The sequence below is a fragment of the Dermacentor variabilis genome, chromosome 1 (genome assembly GCF_050947875.1).
Source record: "Dermacentor variabilis isolate Ectoservices chromosome 1, ASM5094787v1, whole genome shotgun sequence".
Classification (NCBI taxonomy): Eukaryota; Metazoa; Arthropoda; class Arachnida; order Ixodida; family Ixodidae; genus Dermacentor; species Dermacentor variabilis.
Genome location: NC_134568.1, coordinates 60629257 through 60656121, shown reverse-complemented (window position 1 = coordinate 60656121; position 26865 = coordinate 60629257). Strand labels below are relative to the sequence as shown.

The 26865-nt window shown below is 46.0% G+C and overlaps 1 protein-coding gene and 1 long non-coding RNA gene across 2 annotated transcripts in view; one reads left to right on the top strand and one right to left on the bottom strand.

The window, feature by feature from the left end:
* The window catches only part of LOC142578531 (uncharacterized), a 76704-nt gene that overhangs the window by 4569 nt on the left and 45270 nt on the right, over positions 1 to 26865 (bottom strand). Inside the window, exon 2 of the long non-coding RNA XR_012827215.1 lies at positions 4834 to 4939. This is a non-coding gene — a long non-coding RNA (uncharacterized LOC142578531). The remainder of the gene's footprint in view (positions 1 to 4833; positions 4940 to 26865) is intronic.
* LOC142578490 (glyoxylate reductase/hydroxypyruvate reductase-like) overlaps positions 1 to 26865 on the top strand; it is a 132050-nt gene that overhangs the window by 95715 nt on the left and 9470 nt on the right. The gene's annotated exons all lie outside the window — the stretch shown is intronic.

The window sequence follows — 26865 nt, the reverse complement described above, 5'->3', positions numbered from 1 at the left end:
CTTTCTCTCGCAGTCATGCTAGACTGATGAACTGCAACGTCCTTATGTAGATACTGTAAATAAACCCATATTCCTCGTTCCCGATGAGAAGCAGTCCTTCCCTTCAACAACGTCCTCAGCGTGGATAAGTTGGACGACGGCATGGGCCAGCTACCATTTAATTCATGCCCGACCCCATCTTGACAACTGGTTACGAACGGTGGGATTGACCTCCCAATCCTCTCAGTTGGGACCCAATTTCAATGTACTCCTCACTGAACTGTTTGGAAATTAGCTGCCATAATTCCGATTTTAGAATTTTCTTGCGTACCTCTAGGCCCAGTTCCTCACCAACACTCAACAATTAGCCTCTCAGCAGTGTCTTTAACTTCATGATTGCTGCTTTACTGCCTTGGTCCTTCTCGCTAAACCTACCTAGGAAAACGCAACCTAGCTAACAATCAACAATCCAGCTTCCCTACTTTTCTAAACAGAACTACCCCAAATGAAGACTAGAAAGTCAAAGCAAGAACCAAGAACTCACCGCAGACCCAGCACCACGTCGAAAAGTCCGTCTCACCGCTGTCAGCCAGTTGTTATGGTTGGGGTCGGGCATGAAATAGATGGTAGCTGGCCCATGCCGTCGTCGAACTTATCCACGTTGAGGACGTTGTTGAAGGGAGATACTTGCATTCTCATCGAGAACGAGGAATATGGAATTTATTTACAGTATCTACATGAGAACGTTATAGTTCATCAGTCTAACACGACTGAAAGAGATAGCACACTGAGGAGCCGCCAATGGCTCCTTAAATACACTCTGTCCTCACTAGATCCCTAGGTGAGGGAAAACGGCAGTTCACCGCTGACCAATTCGGAGCGTCCAAAGTCACGTAGCCGATATGCCTTTGAGAGGGAGGGTTTACACACTCACTTCTGCACAGGTTGCACTGACCACACCAAGGTGAGAGGGTTCTCGCAGACCCGGTGCTTGACCCTAGCAGGCGCCTCTTCATCCCAGTGTTGACTCCGCAGACAATGGCCGCCGCGTCTCTCCATGGCTTCTAAGCCCCGTGAGACGGCCGCAAGACATTTTCTCCCAGGATTTCCAGCGCTTCAAACAAGCCGTGACGGCGACGGTGAATCCACTAACACTACTAGGTCCGCCGACCGCGTTTAGTCATAGCGGCTCCGAGGGGGTGTCTGTGCGGCACATCGTCGTCCCTACAAAGCGAGTCGCCGCAGCAGGTGTAGGAAGGGTTCCAAGGTGACTTCTGGGAAGGTCGCCACCCCCGCAGCAGCAACTGGCTGAGAAAATTTTGTAGGTCGGTACCCTTGCAGGCCGTTCGTAACAACTCCCAGTACTATATAAAATATTCACCAAGATAATTTCCAATAGAATAAGGGTAATACTGGACTTTAGTCAACCAAGGGAACCTCTCACCTTGGTGTGGTTGGCTTCAGGAAGAGATACTCTACAATGGATTACATGTATGTCATATTTAATCAGGTAATCGAGAAATCTGCAGAGTAAAATTAGCCTCTCTATATGTTTCAGAGATTGGGGTAGGATTACGTGCACTCTCCGAACCGGAGGGAATGGGACGACAACAAATGCACCCCGCGTGCATTTATGGATGGTCCGACTGCTGACCGGCGATAAGGTACACGCCTGATTGACCGTAGATCATACGCATGAGACGGGAGGCGGCGTAAAAACACACGCTCAATTTAATCAAATAAAATTATGCCAGCGACATGATGAAAACAGAAGAGTAAGAGAACTGCAAGCAGATGGTGCAAAGCTTCGAGGAAGGCGTGCGGGTCACACACAACACACACTCTGACGCGACGCGCGACACAACGGCCTCCACATGGGAATTTCTAATACTCGCGAAATAAAAAAAAATACCCGACACAAATAGAAAATATACGCGACAATAAATGCGGCAAACACTACACTAACAGAACATACAGAAATGAACACGCGATGAATAAGTAAATGAAAGATGAAACACAATTAAATAAGAAAGTCCGGCGGATAGTTCTGAGAGCAGGTTGGAACACGAGGCTTATCTGTGGCGTGCTCGCCGAGATCCCGATCTCAAGACGCGTTGGGCTGCTGGCACCTCGCTGCCGAAGAGCTTGACGGACTTGCACCGTCTGTCGCTCTACCGGCGAAGATTTCGGCCTGGGGGTTTCAGCCTACCGATAACATCTTCAGCTGGATCTCGGTGCACGATCACGCTGCTACACCTCCCAAACCACTCTGCCCGCTCGCCGCGGCTACCTCGTCCCTCGTTACGCTCTGGCAACCCACGTGACCAACCGGTCCGGCGAGGTCCGGAACAACGGGGAGCTTTCCTCCGTATCGCCGTGTAAGTGACGCTGCGGCACTGGCGGCCATCTCGATATACATGCAGGCACGCACCTTGTGACAATATGGCTTTCATAGATTAAGAAAATGCATTTGATTCAGTAGAGATACCAGCAGTCATAGAGGCATTACGTAATTAAGGAGTACAGGCCGCTTACGTAAATATCTTGGAAAATATTAACACAGATTCCACAGCTACCTTAACTCTCCACAAGAAAAGTAGGAAGATATCCCTCTAAAGAAAGGGGTTAGACAAGGAGACACAACCTCTCCAGTGCTATTCACTGCCTGCTTGGAAGAAGTTCAAGCTATTAAACTGGGAAGGCTTAGCAGCAAAAATCAACGGTGAATATCTCAGCAACCTTCGGTTTGCAGATAACATTGTCCTGTTCAGAAACACTGGAGACGATTTACAACAAATGATTGAGGACCTTAACAGATTGAATGTAAGAACGGGGTTGAAGATTAATATGCAGAATATAAAGATAATGATGAATAGCCGAGCTTAGAAGTTCAGGATCGCCAGTGAGCCTCTAGACTTTTTGAAGGAGTACACTTACCTAGGTCAGTTACTCAGAGGGAACCCTGATCACAAGAAAGAATTTACAGAAGAATAAAAATAGGTTGGAACGCATACGGCAGACGTTATCAGCTCCTGACTGGAAGCTTACCATTATCGTTGAAAAGAAAGGTGTACAATCAGTGCATTTTACCGGTGCTGACATATGGGGCAGCAACTTGGAGACTGACAAAGAAGCTTGAGAAGAAGTTAAGGACCGCGAAAAGAGCGATGGAACGAAGAATGGTAGGCATAACGCTAAGAGACAGAAAGAGCGCGGTTTGGATCAAAGAGCAAACGGGTATCGCTGATATTCTAATTGACATTAAGAGCAAAAATGGAGCTGGGCAGGTCATGTAATGCGTAGGTTAGATAACCGGTGGACCATTAGGGTTACGGAATGGGTGCCAAGAGAAGGCAAGCGCAGTCGAGGACGGCAAAAGACTAGGTGGGGCGATGAATTTAGGAAATTTGCGGGCGCTAATTGGAACCAGTTGGTGCAGGACATGGGTAATTGGAGGTCGCAAGGAGAGGCCTTCGTCCTTCAGTGGACATAAAATAGGCTGATGAGGATGAGGACATTTAAGTGAATTCTCTTCGGTGGTTTTACGCCTGCATGAAACCAATCCAAAAAACTCAATCCTTAAAAGGTTAGACGGTGATACGTCGTGACCTTGGCCGGGCTAATCGACTGTCGGGCCTTGTTGCCATCGTAGCTCAAAGTGGCGTCGCAGCCAGGTAATTGAGCATTGATAGATTTTTAGAAGCCGCCGCGCTGTCGCCATTTTGTTGCACAAAACTATCACCATCTGCTTTATCTACATCCAGTCACACACACAGTTCACTGTAAAAGATCTACAGCTGATCGTGGAACAGCAACCTGAACCTTTTTTAATAACAGCAGATTATAATGCTCCCAACACAATATGGGGGAGTAAAAAAAATTCACCACAGAAGCCAAGTACTGAGATATTTTATGTTATGACGGGGTCTGCCTTTTAAATACCGCCGGTGACGTTCTGCTACCCGAGTACAGAAAATATGAGCATTCTGGAGTTGGCGCTGTGTTCTAGCTGTTTGTTTACAGGTTTTAAATGGGAAGTGATAAACAATCCCTTTGGTAGTGTTAATGAAACTGTCGTGAAACTAGCATCTCCACTACCAATCAAACCCTCTAGACCTCCGCTTTGCAAGCTACATCTAGCAAACTGGTCTTCATTCAAAGAGAAAGCTACCCTCGAAAAAGAGCTATCTGACCAGTTAAGCATCGACGAAATAAATCACAAGTTTACTTATTGCATACTTGCAGTGGGCAGAACGGGCTATTCCTCAGTATTCTGGACTAATAATAAAGAAAAGCTTAAACCCTGGTGGGCCAGTGAGTGCACAGCAGCTAAAATGCACTAAAACAACGCGTGGTGTATGTTCCAGAAACACTCATCAAAGAATAATCTCTGTTTCATTTAAGGGAAAGCCAAAGCAAGGTATGGGGGGGGGGGGGGGGTGTTCGCTCAGAAGCAAAAAAGGAAAAAAAAGATAATCGTTGCAAAAATACATATCTATCAATATCTCAATCACATCTACGAGAATGTGAGATCAAGTACGGAAGTTCACTGGTGATTACATCCCCTTACACAATTCCCGTACACTCAAGCTGAAGCACCCAGACAACTCTGCAAGAATAAGACGGCATATCAAAACAACATTTTTAAGCAGCATCCAGCTCTGCTAAATACACACAATCCTTTTTAAATACAAACAAATGGCAGAAAAACAAACCGATAACGAGAAGTATAGACAAACGATACAATGCTCCGTTAACATCCGATGAAGCAAACACTGCTTTCAGCAGGACAAAAAAAAAAAAAAAAAAAGGAAACGCAGTTGGTCTCGACCGAATTAATTACGCAATCCTCACCCACTTGTCCCAGGCTGCAGTACAAGCTCTGGTGCACTTCTTAAACGTGATTTGGGAAACAGGAAGCATGCCTGCCCAGTGGGAAAAAGCTGTCGTTGTTCCTTTCCTGAAAGCGAGAAAATCACTATCTTCACCAAACAGCTATAGAACTATAGCGCTTACAACTTGCCTGGCAAAATCATACCATAGCATAATAAACATTAGGTTAACGTACGTGATCGAAACAGATAACTTACTGGATATTCATCAGCGTGGTTACAATACAAGTTGCTGAACAACCGATCATCTTGTCCGTCTTGAACACACCGCACGTGAAGCATTTCTACACAGACAACTTTTTTGACCTAGAGAAGGTATACGATGCCGCATGGAGGTGTGACGTTTTGCAAGACCTGGCAGATCTGGGGATCCGCGGCAGGATGACCAATTGCTTGTTGCACTTTTTTTTATCCAGCTAAACATTTCAGGTACGCTTGGGTTCAACACTCGCGCATTTTCGTCCAGGAATATTGCGTCCCATAAGGTTGCGTATTGAGTGCGGCGCTTTTCGGAGTGAAAGATTAATACAGTAATGCCGTCTTTCATCATGTACTCAGTATACGTCGACGTCTTTCAGACTGCATGCCGTACTTCTGGCTTGTCTAAATGTAAAAAGGCAAATCCAGTTAACGATAAACAAATTCACAAAATGCGCAGATGAAAGTGGCTTTTATTTTTCCACGTAAAAATTCGTCGCTGTCTGTTTTCCTAGAAGCGCGGCTTGTACCCGGAACCGTTACCCGGTACCAGTTAAACAAGAACAAATATTTCTAGGGATTATCTTTGATACTAAGCTAAACCTTCTCGCCCACATGGAAAGCCTAAAAACCAAGTCAAACGAAGCACTCAATATTGTTACGCGAACTGTGGAATGACGCGGCGGCTTTTCGCGAGCTCAAAGCGGCGGCATTCCTTGACAATGACGTCGATGGTGGACACATTGTTGAAGACCCACAAGTTGAACGCGTCGTCCGCGATGCCTTTGAGTACGTCGCCGACTTTTTCAACCTCGGCCATTTTCTCGTCAACTTTCCAGCAAAGAGCGAGCACGTCTTGTATGAACGAGACATACGACTCAGTAGAAGACTGAACTCGGGTAGCAAGCTCTTTTCTAGCAACCAGCGCCGACCCGTGGGATTTCCAAAGAGGTCGCTGAGCTTCTCCTTGAAAGCATCCCCTCTAGAGATCGCGTCCTCGTGTGTCCGGAACCAGACACGAGGAGTTCCGGCTAAGTAGAGTAGGACATTCGCTAGCATAATGGTAGGGTCGCAGCGGTTGTTTCGGCTAACACCTTCATACAGGCTGAGCCAGTCTTCGACGTCGACATTATCTTGGCCGGAGAATCTGTCAGGATCGCGGGGATTGGTAACCGTAACGTACGTTGTTGTCGGGGTCGCAGGAGTAGAAGGAGACCAGGTGTCGTCACCGGAAGCCATGGCGTAAAGCAGGACGATGCGGCCGCTGCGGAGCTCCGTGGCAAGGACGGGGAAAGGCACCCTCCACCAAAATATTACGCGAACGAAGGATTAAAACTGGAGACTATTTACAAAATATATTTACAAGGGATAATGCAGCGCTGGCCAGTTCAACCGACAGCTCGACACCCAGAGGGCGTTCTTCCTCCTCTTTTCTTGAGTGATGGCGCCCACGCGCCTCGTTCAAACAATCAAATAGCACACGCGTGTAGCAATATGTCCTGAAGGTTCTATCACAAAAGCATTGAGGCGCCGACCGAACGTGCCTTTTACGCTTTTACCGCTCTGTAGTGCTCAGCATACTTGATTACGGTTGCGTAGTTTATGGATCCGCAAGGAAGTCCTACTTCCAATCCTTTGATCCCACACATAACCACGGATTGCGCCTAGCCACCGGTGCGTACAGAACTTCGCCTGTCGAAAGCTTATATGCCGAAAGCAATGAACCCTGCTTGGAAAACCGAACAGCACTGCTCAAAATATCATACGTTTCAAGAACTAGAGCTCTACCGAATCATATATGCCACATCATTGTTTCTCACACGTACCAGAATAATTTAATCATTTTATCAAAGGACTCTGCACCTACTCAGGTATTTTGGACATTGTCACTGTGGCCATCTGTTGAACTTCACCGCAATGCTCTAGCTAACTCAACGGGCAACATTTTTAAAATGAAATTTTAAAAGGCTGCCCGAATTTCAATAACTTTCAGTTGGCGCCGTCGAGTGGGTATGCTCTTTAACAATATGCGCATTTTCGACACTTATTAGCTTTCCCGCTGAGCTATACCAGTGTTTTAAGCCTTACCAAAATTCTGCTATCACGCCGCAAGGACGTTACGACTAAGTGCCGTAAATACTCATATTAATAAAAGGGGAATACCCTCTCGAAGGTGCTAAATGAAAGTTGTTGAAATTCGGGCCGCGTTCTGAAATAGTACTTTTTAAAAATACCGCCCAATGAATTACGCTGGTGCACTGCAGTGAAGTTTGACAGGTAGCCGAAGGGGCAATGTCCGAAATTCCTGTACATGGCACGAATCGAATACACTGTACAAACAAACTGCGCACTATAAGACCAATTGCTCTTCGGTTCGAAGAAATTTGCCAAGAATAAAATGTCCCGAAAGAGGCGCCCGTATTGCTCAAACAATTAGCAAACAGGCCCCGTGGTATGGATCTGCACATTTTTGTACCTTTACTCCGACATATCACAAGAAAAAAGAAACACCGCGAAAGAACATCAGGTTTTTTTAGAATTACAGGAAAAGTACAATAACTACGCCGAGTTTTACACCAACGCTTCAAAGAAAAAAAAATGTGGGAAGTGTATTTGTGTCCGAACACTGGGAAAACCGGGTTAAAATGCCACAGTTTGTTCCGGTCTTTACAGATGAGATGTACGCTCTGTATACAGCTTTAGAAAAAAGAAACATAGTGATGGGTAGCTATAATATGGTACACCGATTCGCTTATTAAGCACAAACTAAATTTCTTTCATGAAAAATCAGGCTGCGAACCTCCCCTGGGTGACATTTCAGGTATGCTGCTTAAATCCGAGAATCATGGCAAAAGAATTCGTTTGTGCTGGTATCCTGGGAAATGATGAAGCGGATAAATGTGTCTTAGTGGCAGCCCATGAAAGATTATTGGAAAACAAGGTTCCATGTTCAAGGACTGTATCCGGGCAGTTCGCGAAGGGTTCATCTCGTTGTGGCAAAATAAATGGGGCTCCCAAGTAAATAACTAAATTCAAATCATCAAACCCATACTGAAAGAATGGAAGACATGTCCCCACCAGGAACGTTTTATGCACGTAATTTTATGTCGCATTCGCATTGGGCACACACACCTTACAACTGTTTATTGAGAAATGAAGAAAAACCTGTGGAAATGGATTAGAGCGAACCCTTACCTTGAATCACATTCTAATAACATGTCCAGCTTTGGATGAGAAAAGACAAAAGTACTTTCACGAAAATATCAAAACTCTAACGCCACTTCATCCGTCTCAGAATTGGCCAGATAAAAAATGGTTGTATCCCTTAATGATGTTTTTAAATATTTAGGGACAATGGTTTTTTTTGGACAAACTGTGACATAATCGTTTTGCTGCTCTACACATTTCTGGCAGCGAATTCTCTCCTTGTGGTTGAGGCATCATAGCCTCGGTTGCTTTTGTACCGTAAAACCCTACATGACCAACTCGTCTTAGCTATGCATCGAATTGAATTCTGAGGTTTTACGTGCCAAAATCACGATTTGATTTTGAGGCACACCGAAGTTGGGGACTCCAGATTAAATTTGACCATCAGGGGCTCTTTAACATGTCCCTAATGCGCAGGACACGGTCGTTTTTGCATTCCGCCCTTCTAGAAATGCGGCCGCCGCGGCAGGGATTTGATCTCGCGACCTCGTGCTTATAGCAACGCAACACCATAGCCGCTAAGCCACCGCGGAGGGTATCCATGCCGCCTGTGCCAGGCGATAAGCAGCTTCATTCGCCGAAACGAAGATTCCCGAAACACTCATATGGCATTGGATCCACTGGAACCTGACAGTGAAGCCATGCTCGCGTAGCCGCTTTCTGTTGTCCATGGACTTCTGGTAAGACTTGTTCTAGTGCAAGTCATGCTTACTAAATTAAAGGACGCTTCTGGATTAACAAAACACTAAGACACGTTGGGATTTACAAAAGTTCAGCATTTGAAGAGATGCGAAGGTAGCAGCGTATTCAGAAATGGCTGCAGAGGCCAGAATGTTGAAACAGCGGGGCCGACGAATTATTCAGCCAAATTCAGTCGCGAAAGCCGCTTTGTAGGTAAGAAATTCCACACCAATCAACTGATCCGTAAGTACTAGCAGGTTCAGTTTTCCCGGTGTGTTGACGAACGGCTCCAGTATACCAGAGACACTTTTTGCTTCGTGAGTCGTGATAGTACTGATTAGAAGCTCTTGGAGCCCAGAACTTGCAGCGACATGTGGAAATCGTCTGGATTCCCGGTCATGAGCACCAACGAGTGGCAGTTAATGAGAGGGCCAACCAGCTCGTCTGCGAAAGCACATTTCGAGCTTCTGGTTTTTCACTGACCGCATCCAGACGATTTCCGATTAATCTCACTCCGACTTCGCACCTACAGGGATGCGTGAAGAGTCTTCCCCAAACTGCACCGTGGTCTCACACGAACAAAAATACTCCTCATCAGACAAGCGCAAACCAACGCGCTCCTAATATATGCACCTGTCTGTATCCGCTTCCTGACCGGCTCCCACTCACGGAAACTAACTACCCCATTCACTTCGATAGATATTCCAACATTACCCCTAAGTCCTCTGGCAATGCCACTCACCATTTCCACCATACCTCCGCTGTACAGGAATCGTTTCGCGCAAGTGCGCCGTCAGCTGATGGAGCTCCCCTCAGCTGCTAGAATCCAGAAGGGCAGCGGGGCAAATGGAAAACGTTTCCCACGCTACCCATGCAGTTAATTCTGTAAGTGAAATTAACTGCTTCAGTCATTCCTACGTTGACACATATAGAGGTACCAGCTGCTGACGCACATGCGCAAACCAATTCCGATACGCCAACAACTCCCAGCTAAACACACACACTCTCCCGAGTGCCTGACTTAGTCAGCACCTGTTTCGATGAACTATACCTGGTAGAATTTACTGAGCGGGCTTTCAAGGATGCTGCCAGCAGGGCCTTTGACTGAGGTCTCTCAACAGGCCATATGCCCATCACTTTCAAGAATAAGATATTTTCTTCTTACAGCGAAATCTATTCTGCACATCGCTGAAATCAAACCATTTGCGTCGTCTCGAGGCTGCACTGGCAACATAAATTCTTTGCAAGATGGCTTTCATTTTAATACATTTTATCTAAAAAAAATCTTGAGGCGTGGCCGCCTTCATAATACGATGGTCAGATCTATTGCTCAGTACATTAGTAAATGAGCCTTGCGACTGACCAAAGCCGAAAAATAAACAGGTTAATGTTATGTTATTCCGACGGACACTCAATACATGGCGGCTACCACCAGAAGCGATTCAAGAAGTGTTCTTAATCGTCATTCTAGCTATGCCCTGCTTTGTTATGTTCTTTTTAGCTCGAACAGCTAAAAAAATTGCAGGAAGCATATAGCACACTTGGCCTGTTTAGGTGGATTACCTGAACAGGCAGACATTACCTGCCCGGCAAATCGCAATGGGCCCAGGTACGCTAACCTGAAAAAAAATTCCCTTTTATATTCCAGGTGTCTTATTTTAATTAAGGTTAAACGAATTATTAAATATCGCCTGTGGCATTTAGCACAAATATACTTATTGAGCTGAAATGCTTGAAGAGGTATACATTACTTACACTGAAAATAAATACGCATAATTGAATAACAAAATTTCACTCGCTAACTTTTCAACTAATCACTTTAGCGCACATGCTGCAAACACGAATTGAAGCAATGGATTTCATGCGGCACATCCACTCGGAACGAATTTTGAAACTAGCACCTGTTTTGCAATAAGCGCACTTAAAGTTACCGTAAAAAATGCACTGTTGTTTCACTTACTGTTTAACACAACGCCTTTTTGCGCATTGAAGCTAAAAGTTACTGAAACACCTATGCAATTCTTCGCGAGCTCCGGGAACAGATATCTAGAAAGTGGTGTTATCCTCAGCATTAGTTCCAAATGCTTTTGACTTTAAAAACCAATGTATATAAAAGTCATCGGCTACAATTAATGAACTGCATTATATAGCGTAAAGTAATTAGTTAAAAAATTAGTTAGAAAATATGTTAATTAGGCAGAGCTTCATTTTTATTAGTTGGACAAATAATGTCTGCCACTGGGGGTAATCTATCTCAAGAAGTAGCATTGTGCTACATGGTCAAGGGTTAATTTCAAAAAATTCTGTCATGATAAAATAAAAATTCCATCTATAGACTTTCGGATATGTGAAATTTAGACGTTAAAGGAGCTTAGCATAATATACACACGAAGCCATACTTAACGCGTTAGAAGTAATAGGACTTCGTGTCAAGATATGTCTGTGGGTTTTTAGCTGCCTACAGATGAGATCATACTACACGACACCCTTGTATTACAGTATCCGCGGTGTCCCTCAGTGCGGAGTACTGAACCCTACGCTCTTTAATGTGGCCCTCATTGTACTAGTCAGGAACCTATCAAGCTCCGTTCGATTATCTATCTACGCCGACGACATCTGTATTTGGACGTCGGTTGTGACACGACTTCAGCTCTGCGCTCGGCTTCACAAGGCAGCTTCCTGACATCATGCATCCTTCGTAAACAAGGACTCGAAGGTAGTGCAATCTAAAATGTGTACCGTGTAGGTGTGTACGTGCCACTGGGTATGTGTCGCTCGTGAATGAACCTTTTTGACACCAGCTTGTGTCACTGTGTATGGGCAGCGCCACCTACATAGCACAAGGCCTGTTCACTACGTCAGACTACTGGCCCAGAATTTACATTGCCAAGGCTGGCGGGACGAAAGCGGTGACGTCAACATCACTGTTGCCTACTCGGGAGCATCCCCTTTAGATTCTGTGGCAGTCGGGCCACTACATGACGTTAAGGATCGGAGTGAAAGGGCCTTATGCTATCTAGGTGGTGTTAGTATGTGCCACTGGATGTATATTGGACTTCACGACGGCGCCGCCAAAAGACGCAGCGTGTCTAGCAGGAAGCGCGAGATAGAAGCCCCGTTGCAGTACACGCCTCATACATTGCGCGTTTCGGCTATTCGCATACTTGAATAGTAATCGTAAATGAGTTATGCCCGAGCTTCTATGCTAGTGACTAGAACCCGTACTTGCAAAGCTCGTCTAACGTATAAGAGCGTTTCCTCATTGGCCATTTTTGGGGCATCCGCCATTGATGATTGTGATCAGTGTGATAACCAGATGACCGCTTCGGCGACGACCAGTTGCAACCGTACTTATAAAAGAGAAGTTGTGAACACGGGCCGAGATACTTTTGTCATCTTAGTTTGTTTTAATCCAGTTTGCCGACAAACGCTCGGCTAATTTACTGTGGTTACTAAAAAGAAGTTATTTTCATATGACAGACGGGCCTGTATCGGCGATTTTTTTTCTCTATACGTTCAACGACAGCCTATACTCACTGAATAAACGTCAGAAATACTGAGTATAAAAAACTTCATTACCTTTCTTTATTTAGTACAATCGTCTTTGCGAATCTTTTAATAAAACTTGATGAGGATGCTTTTGTGTTCATGTGTCAACAAGCGAACTGTCTTTAGTAGTAATCCTCAGTGATGCACATCCGTCACTCCAGTTTGTTGGTATTTTTCTCGACCTCATTGAATTATTAAAGAATGACAGCCCTCATTAAGAGGCGATTCCCTCTGTAGTGATTGTCACAGCTGCTGAAAAAAAGCTGCAGCATCGCCGAGCGGTCGTGCCGCGGTCGTTTAGAGCTCGCTTCGGGCATTTGCTGCTTGCGCCAGTCTCTTTTCGGCCTTCTAGCCTGCTCGTCAGGAATTTTGCGCGAGATAATCTAGGTTACCCACTCCATTAGTACTATGACGTGTGTATATTGGAAAATGTCGACATGTGGGCAGACAGCGAGGCCGTAAAAAGGAATTTGCGTGCCATACGCCTTGCGATACCAGTTGTAATGTGCCGCACACGTAGCGGCCATGGGAGCCCGTCGATACTACAACGTGCGGACGCGTCTTCTTAGCTGTAGACCATATCCGATATCTTCCATAGAATAGTGCACCGCAGGCACACATGCAGTGCCCTACATGTTGCGAGGTGCTGAAGGCTCTCCTTGCGCACATATTACGGCGAACCTGTTGATGCTACACGGCTATAAGCGGGCTCAGAAAAGCGTTCGCAAAAAAATTTAGGGCGATCTCAGACGGTTCTTCGATGACTGACATGTGAAACGGCAATGAGTCGTTTCACTCGATTGTTGCTAACGGTGACGATTTTGCTGCTGATCGAGGCTACTGCTGTCGTTGCTATGAAGCCGCATTGCAAGGGACTCTCGTTATCTTGATGCCAAAGTGTACGCTTACATAGTAACGGTGACATATATAAATATACGTCGTCGTGCTGCACATGCTCTCTAACAACGTTGGCACAATGCTGCCAGTCTCTATGCTGGATTAGTTAATCTAAAGAATAGAGGGGCTCTAAGTTAATCATGATACGAGCTCCACCTGTCGCTGCTGACAGCAGGTTTTCTTCCCTGACAGCTGCCAGTTGTTCAAACCACTGGACGAGGTGCTTTTTACAAACTGAAGCTGCTGCACACACTGTCTCCTATGTCCCTCAACACGAGTGGGTGTGTTACGAAAAGCTAGGCGGCGCCGGCAAAATCTCTCAGACGATGTGCTACGATTTGTGTCAAATCCTCGAACCACCAGGTGCACTCGTCGTACGAAGGTGTTATTCAAAGGCTGACGATAGGAAAATGAGACAATTACCAGTCCTGCAGGGCTGCCAAAATTGCTTCAATTGTGTATATGAGGTGGTATCAAAAAGTTTCGGGACTGTCTCTGTTCCGAAGAAAGGAATTTATTTATGTGCATCAAAACACTCTCACCTTCGATAAAGTTCCCTTGCGCATCAACACAGCTCTCCCAGCGTTCCTACCACATTGCGATTATGTGCTGGAAGTCTCCCTTCAGGAAGGACTCGAGCTTCATTTAAGCAATCGCGTCAAAATGGTAGCCTTTAAGCTGCATTTATAATTTTGGGAAGAGAGCGACAGAATTTGGCAGAGACACTTAAGATTGCTTACGTGTGGAAATGCGAAAGCATTGGAGTCCTTTTACTGAAATGTTCTTATTTTTTCTGCGCGCTCCCTGTATGCGAAAGCTCTCGCCTGCGTTTTAACTGCGCCTCGGTAAGACGCCAAGCGTCTCAACGCGATCGTTTGCCCGCGAGGAGTTCACAATTCGAAGGACCGTTCAGCGGCGTTCAATTGGACATTAATGCTTTTAATTTTATACGCTCATGACGTGGTGCCACCTCCTACCCATTTGCTGCGCCGCCACGTGCCCAACGACCGCACGCACGAGACCACACGTTTAGGCAGTCAGATGGCTGCGACGTGACGTGCGCAATGATGCACGCACTAGGCACAAATTTAGTCAATCAGGACCGCGGCTAATGTGGCAACGGCCATGGAGCTCCAGAGAGCATTGTGCACATTCGACGTGGTGGGGTGGAAAGGAGTTTCTCCCGTCGCATATTCTCTCTTACTCGCGCTGTCATCTATATATACACACGCTCTGACCCCCCCCCCCCACCCCCCCCTCCCGACGCGGTGTGCGCGACAGCAGCCCACAGCAGCAGCAGCAATGGGAAACTCGAAGGAAAAGGCAAAGAAAGCTCCGCTTTAAAAGGCTTGGCATGTCCGCAACTCCACAGAGTGCATATTCATTGTGTTTTTGAGCATTCACGGCTTTGCGCATGAGGAATTCGCCCCGAATGGCCATACTATGAACAGCGAGCTTTACTGCGAAGTTTTAGGGTGTCTGGAGGAAGGCCGTTTAAAGAAAAGGGCCCCATCTGGGGCACATGAGGAGCTGCGTGCTGCAAGACGACAGTGTATGCTGTCAAAGATCACTCCGCACACGCAAGTTTCTCGTCGAAAACAATGCATGGTTTCTACTTTACTCGTAAGATTTAACGCCCGCTTATTTCACTGTCTTCCCAGAATTAAAAACCGAGAAGTCACCAATTTGGCCCGACTGTCTTAATCAAGCTGAATCACAAAAGGTTCCTTCACTTCTTCCGGTAAGAAAACGTCGAGGATGTATTCACAAAGAAACGTTCCATCGGAGGGCTGTATTTCTGCGCAAGGGGACTACGTCAAGGGCGACAGTGTTCAACTGCATTCAAATAAATTACTTTATTTCTTCTGAACAGAGCCAATTTTGCAACCTTTATTGGAATAGCAATTATATGGACACTCCAGGCGTATTTCTGACGTCGCCGTTGGCATCGCCATGATGGTCCGTATAAAGCCCAAGGGCCATAACATCGCCGCGCGCCGTATGCTGTATGTGCGAGTGAAAGTGCGCGAGGGTGAGCCGACGATGGCGGCTTCTCTCGCGCGCCATGGAGGAAAACGGGGAGGAAGCACGCCGTCTTCCGTCGCGACCAAGGCACTGGGTGTAGGGTAGGGAGGAGGGGGTGGCGTTCTACTCCGGCGGTTGCGGCTTTCGGCGCGGCCGCGTAGGCCCTATCTTGAAAGCGATCTACGACGAGTACAGTCTAGCTTTGCCGGGGGCTCTTAGCTTTGTGTGCACTATGTTAAGAATTAAATTATGGGGTTTTACGTGCAAAAACCACTTTCTGATTATGAGGCACGCCGTAGTGGAAGACTCCGGAAATTTCGACCACCTGGGGTTCTTTAACGTGCACCTAAATCTAAGTACACGGGTGTTTTCGCATTTCGCCCCCATCGAAATGCGGCCGCCGTGGCCGGGATTCGATCCCGCGACCTCGTGCTCGCGCCTCTTAGTTGGCTTCAACGCGAACTAAGAGGCGCGAACATAGAGAAAACGCTGCCGCTCTTCCTCAAGCCAGCGTTTTGACAGCGCGTGTCCGCGCTCATCGAGTGAGATGTGTTTATGTTTGGCTGTGTGCGCGTGGCACCATGCTTGTTGATTTAATTTCTAAGCGAATCTTTATGAGTTTATACGGCCGATAAAGCTGCTATCCTCACTTCGTATATTTGTCTACTAATTTGCTACCGCAATCGATGCTTCGCCTTTCGGGCGAAACTGCGACTTTTTGATACCGCCAGGTATGCTACTCATTTATAACCAATTTGGCCGAAGTGGAATTTCTTTGCAGTTGGAGTTTAAGACTAAAATATATTTCCATAGAATGGAGCCTCAGAGACCGTTTCGGCCGTTGGTGTTGTCATACAGCGCCAACCTTGTCCAACGGTCAGTAAAGAAGCAAACTGCGCGCTACGTTTGGGTCAGCTTGCGCGCCGAGGAGACCTGCTGATATATGGCTCCATACAACAGTCAGTCGGCGAGCAATCCGGAGCACGTGCCCCTGCAATCGCTACCAGCGAAACGCCCCCTTATAGAGATAAAAAATAGACTTCAAGGTACGCCGCGTTGCACCAGTGTGTTTATACGTCGTGACTGAGATCACTGAGACCGTGCTGCCAACGGCGTATAGCCAGTGGTATTTTATTTATTTATTTTTTATTTTACAATACTGCCGCTCTCAGCCGAGAGCCTAGCAGACGGGCATGAACACTTTCTTTTCCGTACATAAATACACGTGCGAGCTACCAAAGAATGAAAAAGCAACGATATTCAACAAAATACAAAAGATAAGGTATACAAATAGAACACTAAACAACGCAGAATAAAATGAACAACAACCGGGGCACATCATACACAAAACAAAATCGTGAAATATTTGGGAACAAAGAAGTGTATACAATTTCTTTTCTAAGTACTGTCAGTTTAACATACAGAGAATAGGAAACAAACATTAAAAGTCGTTAATAATCTCTTGTGATGAGCTCCAGCTGTGAAACGAACAGGGATAAAGAGTTTGTTGCTGTTAATGACGAGTTAAGTTCATTCCATTCTCTGATTACCCGAGGAAAGAATGAGTACCTGAATGCGTCATTAGAAAAGGAATACTCGGTTAGCGTATGCTCGTGTTGATGCCGTGTTATTCTAGATTGCTAATATGAAATGTACTGGGTGATATCGATTTTATACTTACGATGCAGAATTTGAAACAGGAATTTTAGTCGACCTTGTTTTGCTCTCGTCGATAATTTGTTGATGCCTGAGGAAGCTAAGAGACGTGAAGGTGAGTCTGTAGAACGATATTTGCTATGAATGAACCTTGCGGCTTTTCTTTGTACGGCTTCAAGTTTAGCTATGTTAGTTGCTGTGTAAGGAAACCAAATTGTGTTAGCGTATTCTAAAATAGGTCTCACAAATGTTTTGTAGGCCAGAAGCTTAATGTTCGTTGGAGCGATCTTTAGGCGTCTTTTTAGATAACTAGCTTTCGCAGTGCAGTAGTTGTGATATTAGTTATGTGTGTTTTCCAATTGAGGTTTGATGTCAGCGTTATCCCTAAATATTTCTGTTGCTCAACCTTCGAAAGAGGCGTGCCATTAACGATATAGGTGAAATGAGAGGGTTGTTTTTTCTTGTTATTGTCATTGCCACTGATTATTTGACGTTAATAGACATTTGCCACTGGGAGCACCACTCGGCTAGCGTGTTGAGGGAATCAGAAAGAGAGAGAGATGCAAATGAGAGGAAGGCAGGGAGGTTAACCAGACTTAAAACGTCCGGTTTGCTACCCTGCACTAGGAGAAGGGAAAGGGGAAGTAAAGACGGAAAGAAGAGCGTGACAAAAATAAAAGTGAAAAAAATATGAAAAGGGACGAAATGGGGTCATTACAGTCTTTCTAATAGGCCACTGTCACGTAGAAAAGTCAACAGAGCCTTGACCGACTTTTGCTGCGACGACAGTTCACGTTGGCATTCCAAAACTGATTGTTCTGAAAGTGGCCTGTCGTCAAGGCGTGCGAACGCGGTCGCTAGTGACAGCTGGTGCGCGCTGTATCGAGGGCAGTCGCAAAGCACGTGTTCGATAGTCTCTTCGCCGCCGCAGTGTCCGCAAGCCGCGCTGTCGTCCATACCGACTCGGAAGGCGAAGGATCTTGTGTAGGCGACACCAAACCACAGTCGGCAAAGTACTGCTGTTTCGAGTCGAGAGAGTCCAGGTGGGGGTCGAAGTCGAAGGGATGGGTCCAGTAGGTGTAGACGTGTATGTTTTAAGCTGGGTGTGTTCCATAAAGTTTTGATGGCTTCATTCGCAAGCACACGAATTTTCGTAGCAGCGTCTGTTCTTGAGAATGGAATGGAGTCTTGCAAGACATCCTCGTGTGCAGATCGTGCTGCTGCGTCGGCATGTTCATTGCCCATTATGTCACAGTGGCTTGGAATCCACTGCAACGTGATGTCGTGTCCTTGCTCGACGAGGTGGTGAAGCAGCAGTCTGATTAATATAACTAGTTGTTCGTGGGGTCCTCGGTGTAAGGCAGAAACCAAACAATGAAGAGCAGCCTTGGAGTCAGTGAACACGCTCCATTTCTTGGGTAGTTCTTCAGAAATTACACGAAGTGCACAACGAATAGTAGCAAGCTCCGCGGCAGTCGATGTAGTCTGGTGAGATAGTCGAATTTTTATGGTGGAAGGTTTTGCAGGAAAGATCACCGATCCTGCAGACCCATTCACCGTGGTTGAAGCGTCAGTATAAAGATGATGATGCTCGTTGTACGTCTCGTACAGCAAGAGCAGTGGAAGCTGCTTGAGTGCTGGAGACGAGAGTTGGGCTTTTGTTCGTATTCCTGGTACCATTAGTCGAACATTTGCTTGAGCCAAGCACCATGGTGGAAACGGAACTTTCGCTGGAGCTGTATAACCTGATGGAAGGTAAGCACGATAAGGCAGGACTGTTTCACAAAAGGAAGCACGTGGTCGATCCTCTGGCAGTGAGGCTAGATGATGGGCAGGGGCTCGAGCAAGGTGTCTTACGTGTGCTCTGAGCGCTTCCATGACTATATGGGTCTCGGCTGGGAAATCGTGTGCAATGGCAATTGTTTCAGCCGTTGACGAACACCGCGGCAATCCAAGACACACTCTAAGTGCCTGGGCCTGGACGCTTTCGAGTGTACGGATATTACTTCTGCAGGTGTTGGTGAGCACAGGCAAGCTGTATCGCAAATACCCAAGAGCATCCTGTACAGTTGCATCATTGCATGTACTGAAGTACCCCAGACAATTCCTCCAAGAAACTTAAACACATTAGATATATCCGTCAGGCGCTTCTTTAGGTAGGCCACATGAGGACTCCAGCAGAGGTCACGATCAATTATTACGCCTAAGAATCGGTGCGTCCTGACATAAGGTATGCTTTGACCATCGATAGAGACATCGTATGATCTCATTGGCTTTCAGCTAAACGCGATCAATGCGCATTTTTCTGGCGAGATCTTGAGGCCTTGTTCATTTAAGTACGCCGATGTTGACGTGGCAGCTTTTTGAAGCCTGGCGCGTACTTGCGGCCGTGTCACACCAGATGCCCAGACGCAGATGTCATCGGCATACATTGATATTTTAACTGTGTTCGGAAATCGTTCCACGAGACCAATGAGTACAAGGTTGAAAAGTGTGGGACTCAAGACACCACCTTGTGGAACTCCATGGTGCGTATAGTATTGCGAGGTTGCGCCAGCTTCAGTGTTAAGAAAGAGAGACCGCCTATGTAAATAACTGCGAGTCCAACGATATAATGGACCGCCTAGGCTCACCGATTCCAATGCTTCAAGTATGGCGTCATGAAAAACGTTGTCGTAGGCTCCCTTTATGTATAAGAACATTGCGACAGATAACCTCTTACACGTCTTTTGGTGTTGAACATAGGTTACCAGATCGATAACGTTGTCGATAGAACATCGGTGACGTCGAAAACCAGCCATGGCGTCCGGGTAGATTTCGTAATGTTCAAGGTACCATTCAAGTCTGGCGAGAATCATTCGCTCCATTACCTTCCCAACGCAACTTGCCAGCGCAATTGGTCGGTATGAAGTAATCTCTAAGGGAGACTTGCCAGGCTTAAGAAGCGGTACCAGGCGGCTGATCTTCCAATCTTGGGGAACTTTGCCCTCCTGCCAGGGCTCGTTATAGATATTAAGGAGTGCTCTTCGTGCCCGATCACCAAGGTGACATAGCATGCTGTAAGATATGCCATCCGGACCAGGCGACGACGACCGATTACATAGGGTGAGCGCAGCGTCAAGCTCTTGCGTCGTGAAAAGCAGATCCATGCGTGAATCTCGTGAATCTGGAATACGGTTCAATGTAAGCGAATCTGTACGAGTTGGCTGGCCCGCAATCATAGCACAGAAGTCTTGCGCCACATCAATGTCTTGTCGGCGCTGGAATAGTGCTAGGGCCTTAAACGGGAAACGCTGTTCCGGAACAGAACGTAGACCTCGCACAGTTCTCCATATTTGAGATAGCGGTTTGCGGGGATCTAGCGACGCACAAAATTTCGACCACCGCTGAGCCTCTAGTTTGTCCATGCGGCGTTGTATCTTCTTTTGAATTCGCCTGGCTGTTCTTAGATCCTGAATTGACTTAGTGCGTCGATATCTTCTTTCGGCACGACGGCGAATCGCACGAAGCCGCTCCAATTCCAGGTCGAATTCAGAATACCTTGGAGAACACGTGAGTGTGCGCGTGGCTGTCTGTGCCGTTTCCTTGATAGCTTGTTGAAGTCCACAAGAGAGGCTTTTGTGACAAGCGTCCTCAATGTGGGATTTAAAGACAGTCCAATCTATTCTTCGTATCGTGGTGGACGTATACGTGTTAGACATTCCCTTGATCTTGAGGTAAGTAGGGATGTGGTCACTTCCGTGCGTTTCAATGTCCAAAAACCACTTAACATGTGCGGCAAGGCGGTGGGACACGAAAGTCAAATCGAGGCAGCTGCTGTACGTTATTCCCCGCAGAAATGTTGGACTCGCGTCATTCAGCAGGTAGACACCATTGTTAGAAACTAATGAAGCTAGTTGTCTTCCCGTCGCGTTAACCTTAGAGCTTCCCCAAATGGTATGGTGTGCGTTGAAGTCCCCGGTGATAATCCATGGACAAGGTTGTGTTTTTAAGATCGAGATGGGTCGTTATGGCTGTTAATTTCTTTATATATCACGCAATCATCCGCGAAGAGTTTGATTTTGCACGCTATATTATTGGTTATATCGTTAATAAAGATCAGAAATAACAGCTGCCCGAGTACCGAGCCTTGTGGTACTCCAGATGTGACAGGAACGACATCAGATGGCGTATGGTCAAACAAATTGTGAGCGGTGTGTTAGAAAAGCTGTTATCCAAGCAGAAACTTATCCTTTCCCGATGGCTTGCTCCAGTTTTCCAATTAGCTTAGTGTGACTCACGCAATCGAAAGCTTTAGATAAGTCAAGTAAAATCATGTCAATTTGGGAATGATTATTAATACTAAGAGCAAGGTCATGAACTACCTCTGTTAGTTGATGGTTGATAAGCCAGATCGAAAACCGTGCTGGTGAGGCGATAGGATATTTTCGCGTTCTAGAAACAATGTCATGTGTTTTAGAATGATGTGTTCTAGTATTTTGCATGAAGTGCTTGTGAGAGATATGGGTCTGAAATTAGCAACATTATTTTTGTCTCCTTTCTTGTGGATCGGTATTATTTTAGCCTTTTTACAGTCCTGTGGTAGATTAGTAGTTGCTAGTGACTTACGAAAAGTCTGTCCCAGATATCTGCTGCACCACTCAGCATATTTTTTTTAGGAATTTTTTTGGAATTTCGTCAGGGCCGTGTTGAGAAGATTGTGGATTCCGGCGTCCATTATTATTAAGGGATCAAGCACTAAGGTACAGGATAGTGGAAGAGGGGGAAGTGTACCATTGTCTTCCGTGAAGACTGACTTGAAGAAATCGTTATATTTATTTGCCGTTACACTTTTTTTCCTCTTCAGTTAGCTTGGTTGTTGTCTGCTCGGTACTGCGCACATGTTTCCAGAATCTTTGTGGGCTACTTTTTTAGGAAGCTAGCAAGAGTGACACTGTAGTAGTATTGTTTCGAATCTTTCAGTTTCTGCTTGAAATGCATAACTGCAGATTTTAATTTTAAGGTTGTAGATGGTTTTGTGTTATTCTTGTTTGCCTTACGAAGCCGATTTGCGCGCCGTTTAGCATGGATGACTTCGCGTGTGATACATGGATTCTTAAGGTGCTGTTTTTTCTTTTGCATTGGAATATAATTAGTTATACACTGCAGGACAATGCTTTTAATAAGTAGCCACAATGCATCTACATCAGTAGATTCCTGAGATGCTTTTTCCAAAAAGGGATCGAATTGATGCGACAGATAAGTTAGTATGCTGGCGTCATATGCTTTATGAAAGTTAAAGAAGACTTTTTGCTGTAGACAGGGTAGTAATACAATGATCAAGCTGGAATGTGCACATAGGTATGCTGTGATCAGATATTCCTTCACTAATGTCCATTTGTACTTGACTTGTAGAAAAATTGTTGCTAAGAAATATGAGGTCGAGGATATTTTTCGTTGAGCCTTGAACGCGAGTAGGACGAGTGACAAGTTGATGTAGGTTAAAATTTAGCATTAATTCTATTAGCACTTCTGAGGCTTCTGAGGTGTGATGCATTGTGGGCCAGTCTATGTCAGCAAGTTTTAAAGTCGCCCGCAAGAATAATCCTGGATTGATGGACGTGACGCTGCATATATTCTTGAATTGCTGAAAGGCATGCACTGTCAGAGGAAGGGCTCCGATAAACGCAACCGGTTAGAATTGACGTCCCATCGCACAAAAATTTGCAGAAAACGGCTTCAGCGTTGTCCACCTTGGGAAGAAGGACAAAGCGGAGACAGTTTTTTATCAGAAAGGCCACTCCTCCACCCCGTGAAAGTCGGTCTTTTCGGATGATTGTGTAGTTTGGCGGAGCAATCTCGTGGTCGAATATAGCGGGTGATAGTCATGTTTCCGTGATGGCTACAATATCGGGCTCGTAGTCGACTAGGAGGCTTTCCAAGGCTTCCGTTTTATTTAGGACACTGCGGACGTTTACATTTATCAATTTTAATCTTTTGATTGTGCGGCTTGTGCCGCTTGTGCGGCTCGGCGGGTTATTGGGCGGTTTGTTTCTGCGTCGTTTTTTTTTTTTGCATCGGTACTTTGTCCGTCTTCTCTTCGTCCCAAATATATGCGCGTTTGTTAATGTAAAGCTTGTTAAAAGAAAGTGATACTTTTTCTTTTTTTTCACGGTTTGATTTTGCACTATCCCAAAGTTTCTTGGGATAGTTTTCTACGCGTTGCGTACTCTTCGGCTAATTCCGCCGCCCTTTCCACATTGTTTACATTTCCTCTGTCTTGCACCCACAGCTTCACAGATGGTGGGATGCTTTTGTGAAACTGCTCTAGACACATGCATTCAATGATCCTGTCTCTGCTCTCGTACGCTTCCGCGCTTTTCAGCCACTCGACTAGGTTTGCCTTTAAGCTATATGCAAACTCTGGATACCCCTCGCTATCTTTCTTGCCTGTGCTCCTAAACCTTTGCCGAAAAGCTTCGGCTGAAAGGCGGTATTTCTTCAGGAGACTAGCCTTAACTTTCGCATAATCATATGCATCCTGTGCACTGAGTCTGGCGATTACTTCCGCCGCCTCACACGGCAACATAGGCAGCAACCGCTGTGGCCATGTACTCGGACCGAAGTTCATCTTCTCGGAAGTCCTTTCAAAATTGCTTAGGAACAAGCCTATGTCGGTCCCGACCTCAAATGGCTTTAATAGCCTGTCCATGCGGTATTATTCTCCCTCACTTGATCGTCCCAGAGCCCCTTCACTTCCTTGAGACAACTCCAAAAGTTTGCTTTCTAGTTCCAGTTGCATTTTTCTTGACTCGCGATCTTTATCGCTTTCCTCTCTCTCTGTCCCGTTTTTCTCTGTCCCGTTCTCCTTTCTCCCGTTCATCTCTCTCTCTGTCCCGTTTCTCTCTTTTCTTGAGAAGTTCCAACCCCTATTTAATTTCTTCCTCACTGGCCTGTTCGGAAATTAGCTCCAATAATTCCGCTTTTAGCATTTCTTTGCGTACATCTAAGCCCAGTTCCTCACCAACAAAAAAACAATTCGTCTCTCAGCAGTGTCCTTAACTCCATGATTGCTGCTTTACTGCCTTGGTCCTGCTCGCTAAACGTACCTAGGAAAACAGAACCTAGCTAACAATCAACAATCTAGCTTCCCTACTGTTCTAAACAGTACAACCACAATATGAAGCCTATAGAGTCAAAGCAAGAACCAAGCACTCACCGCAGACACAGCACCACGTCGCAAAGTCCGTCTCGCCGCTGTCAGCCAGTTGTAAGGATTGGGAGGTCAATCCCACCGCTCGTAACCCGTTTGTCAAGATTGGAGTCAGGCATGAATTAGATGGTAGTTGGCCCATGCCGTCGTCCAACTCATCCACGCTGAGGTCGTTGTTGAAGTGACAGACTTGTTCTCATCGAGAACGAGTAATATGGATTTATTTACAGTATCTGCATAAGGACGTTGCAGTTCGTCAGTCTAGCATGAATGCGAGACAAAGTACGCTGAGGAGCCGCGCAACTGCTCCTTAAATACACTCTGTCCTCCCTAAATCCCTAGGTGAGGGAAAACGTTCGACCAGAGTCATCGTAGCCGAGCCGCCTTTGAGGGGGAGGGCTTACACACACACACTTCCGCACAGGTTTCACTGCCCCTACCGAGGCGAGACGGTCTTCGCAGAACTGGGTCTTGCCCTAAGGAGGCGCCTGTTAATTCCCGAGCTGTCCCCCGCAGAGTGGCCGCCGTGGTTCTCCATTGTCTTGCGTTTTGAAAGGCGCGTAACACGGTGCCGCCAAATACATTCTTTCAGGAGCTCCCCCGCTCCCGACAGACCAGGTCTGTGATGGCGAGTTCACTAACAAAACCTTGTTAGCCGACCTCGTCTCGGCATTCCGGCGACGAAGAGTTGCTGACTCGGCATATTTTCCTCCTCATAAAGTCAGTCGCCGCAGCAAACATTGTGACGCCAAGAGGCTGCGGAATGACGCCTTGTCGCCCTTTCAAAGCAAGTCTCCACAGTAGACCTAGAGGCGCCGTTCGGCTGGAGACTTGACGGTCGCTTCCTAGAAAACGCCAACCCCGCTGCTGCAGCTGGCTGGGAAAACTTTGCATGTCGGCACCTCTGCAGGGTGTTCCTAACAACGTGACATCTTGCGTCGAGATTGCGGAGCAAGAATCGAGATTTTCTGAGTCGTTTGGTTCCCAGTAGCTCTGCCAGTACTTTTTATTCGGTGCGCGTTTGTCCGGCTGCTCTGCCGTGGCTCTGCCTGCAGAGCAGGAACACTAAAACCAACCGCGCAATTTGACGTATGATCACGTGTTGGGCCACAAGGTCGGCTTCAGGCGCGTTGCGGTATGCTCCCTCCTATATTTTTCCTTCCTCCATGGCAGAAAGCGAATTCCTGCATCGCTTTCGTTTTTCGAAACGAAGGATGGATGGATGGATGGATGGATGCATGAATGTTATGAGCGTCCCCTTTGAAACGGGGTGGTGGGTTGCGCCACCAAGTTCTTGCTCTTATTTTGCCCAATGTTTCCTTCCTATCTTTTTGAGAAAACACACAAATACAAAAAATTCCGAGCAACAAAACTTTTTGAACCGTTACTGGAAACTCTTACTGGGAAGAAACAGTGCGTTGAACAGCTCCCTCTGACGCGCCGAGACCCGGGGCCCAGTCGGACATCGTGGTGCGACGACATGTTGTTTCCACTTGAAAAGCACGCCACTGTTCCTGTCGTTTTTTTTTCCGCTGTGAGCCACACCACCTAGCGACCATGTAGAGAAATTAATCGCAATAAATTGTAGTAGTCATGCGTATTAAGTTTGAGAAGAAAAATACATTGTTTTCATATAAAGAAGCTTATTTATTAGAAGGCGAGAAACGTTTCGTTTTGTAGTATATTATCTCGAAGCAGACGACAAACGAGGCACATAAACTTTCGGAGATTTTGCCGATTGGCTGCTTTCTCTCCCACGATCTCACAAATTTCGCGGACTGCCCCCTTTGTGACACTGCAGCGACTGAACGCTTTCTGTACCGGATAATTTAAGTAATAGTTGTTTCTAATTAAAAGAATTCTAAAACGAATTCTAATTTGGACACAGAAATAGCGAAGATCAGAAATGCACTACCACACCAGCCCTCCAGAGCCCAAGGCGAGGCAATTCTCATGTACAATTTTAAGGATCACGAAAGAACATCGCGAATGCAGCTATTGTGGAAGCCACCTATGTTTTACACTGCAGCAACTATGAATCAAACGCCAAAGTGGCGTTATAAATAAAAAGCGGTAAAATGACACAGTTGTAATAAAAATCTTATTGGGAGTAATAAAATAGTGCAATACAAAAGCATTAATAGTTCGACAGTATCAAGATGTCATGCATAAAGCGATTTCTATATTTTTTGACATCAAAGATATTTTGTAGAAAAAATTCACCGACGATTACGATACTCTTTAGTGCGATATATGAGTACAGCTGTATACGTGTTTTATTTCGCGATAAATTGGCTGGCGTGTACAATCGCTCTCGTGCGGCGCGTTGTAAACGGAGCGAAGTGTGGCGCGCCTGATTCGCTAATAGAAAAATCGCGAGAGGCAGCGCGTGGGTGACGCAGTGCGCGATTCACAACAGCCGCCGCAGACAGACCTCCGCTCATGCAGCGCTTTGTTTACATATATGGTATGGGTGAGGTTTCGGCAGAATCAAACGCTTTCTCGCAATCAATGAAAGCTATATATAAGGGTTGGTTATATTCCGCACATTTCTCTATCACCTGATTGATAGTGTGAATATGGTCTATG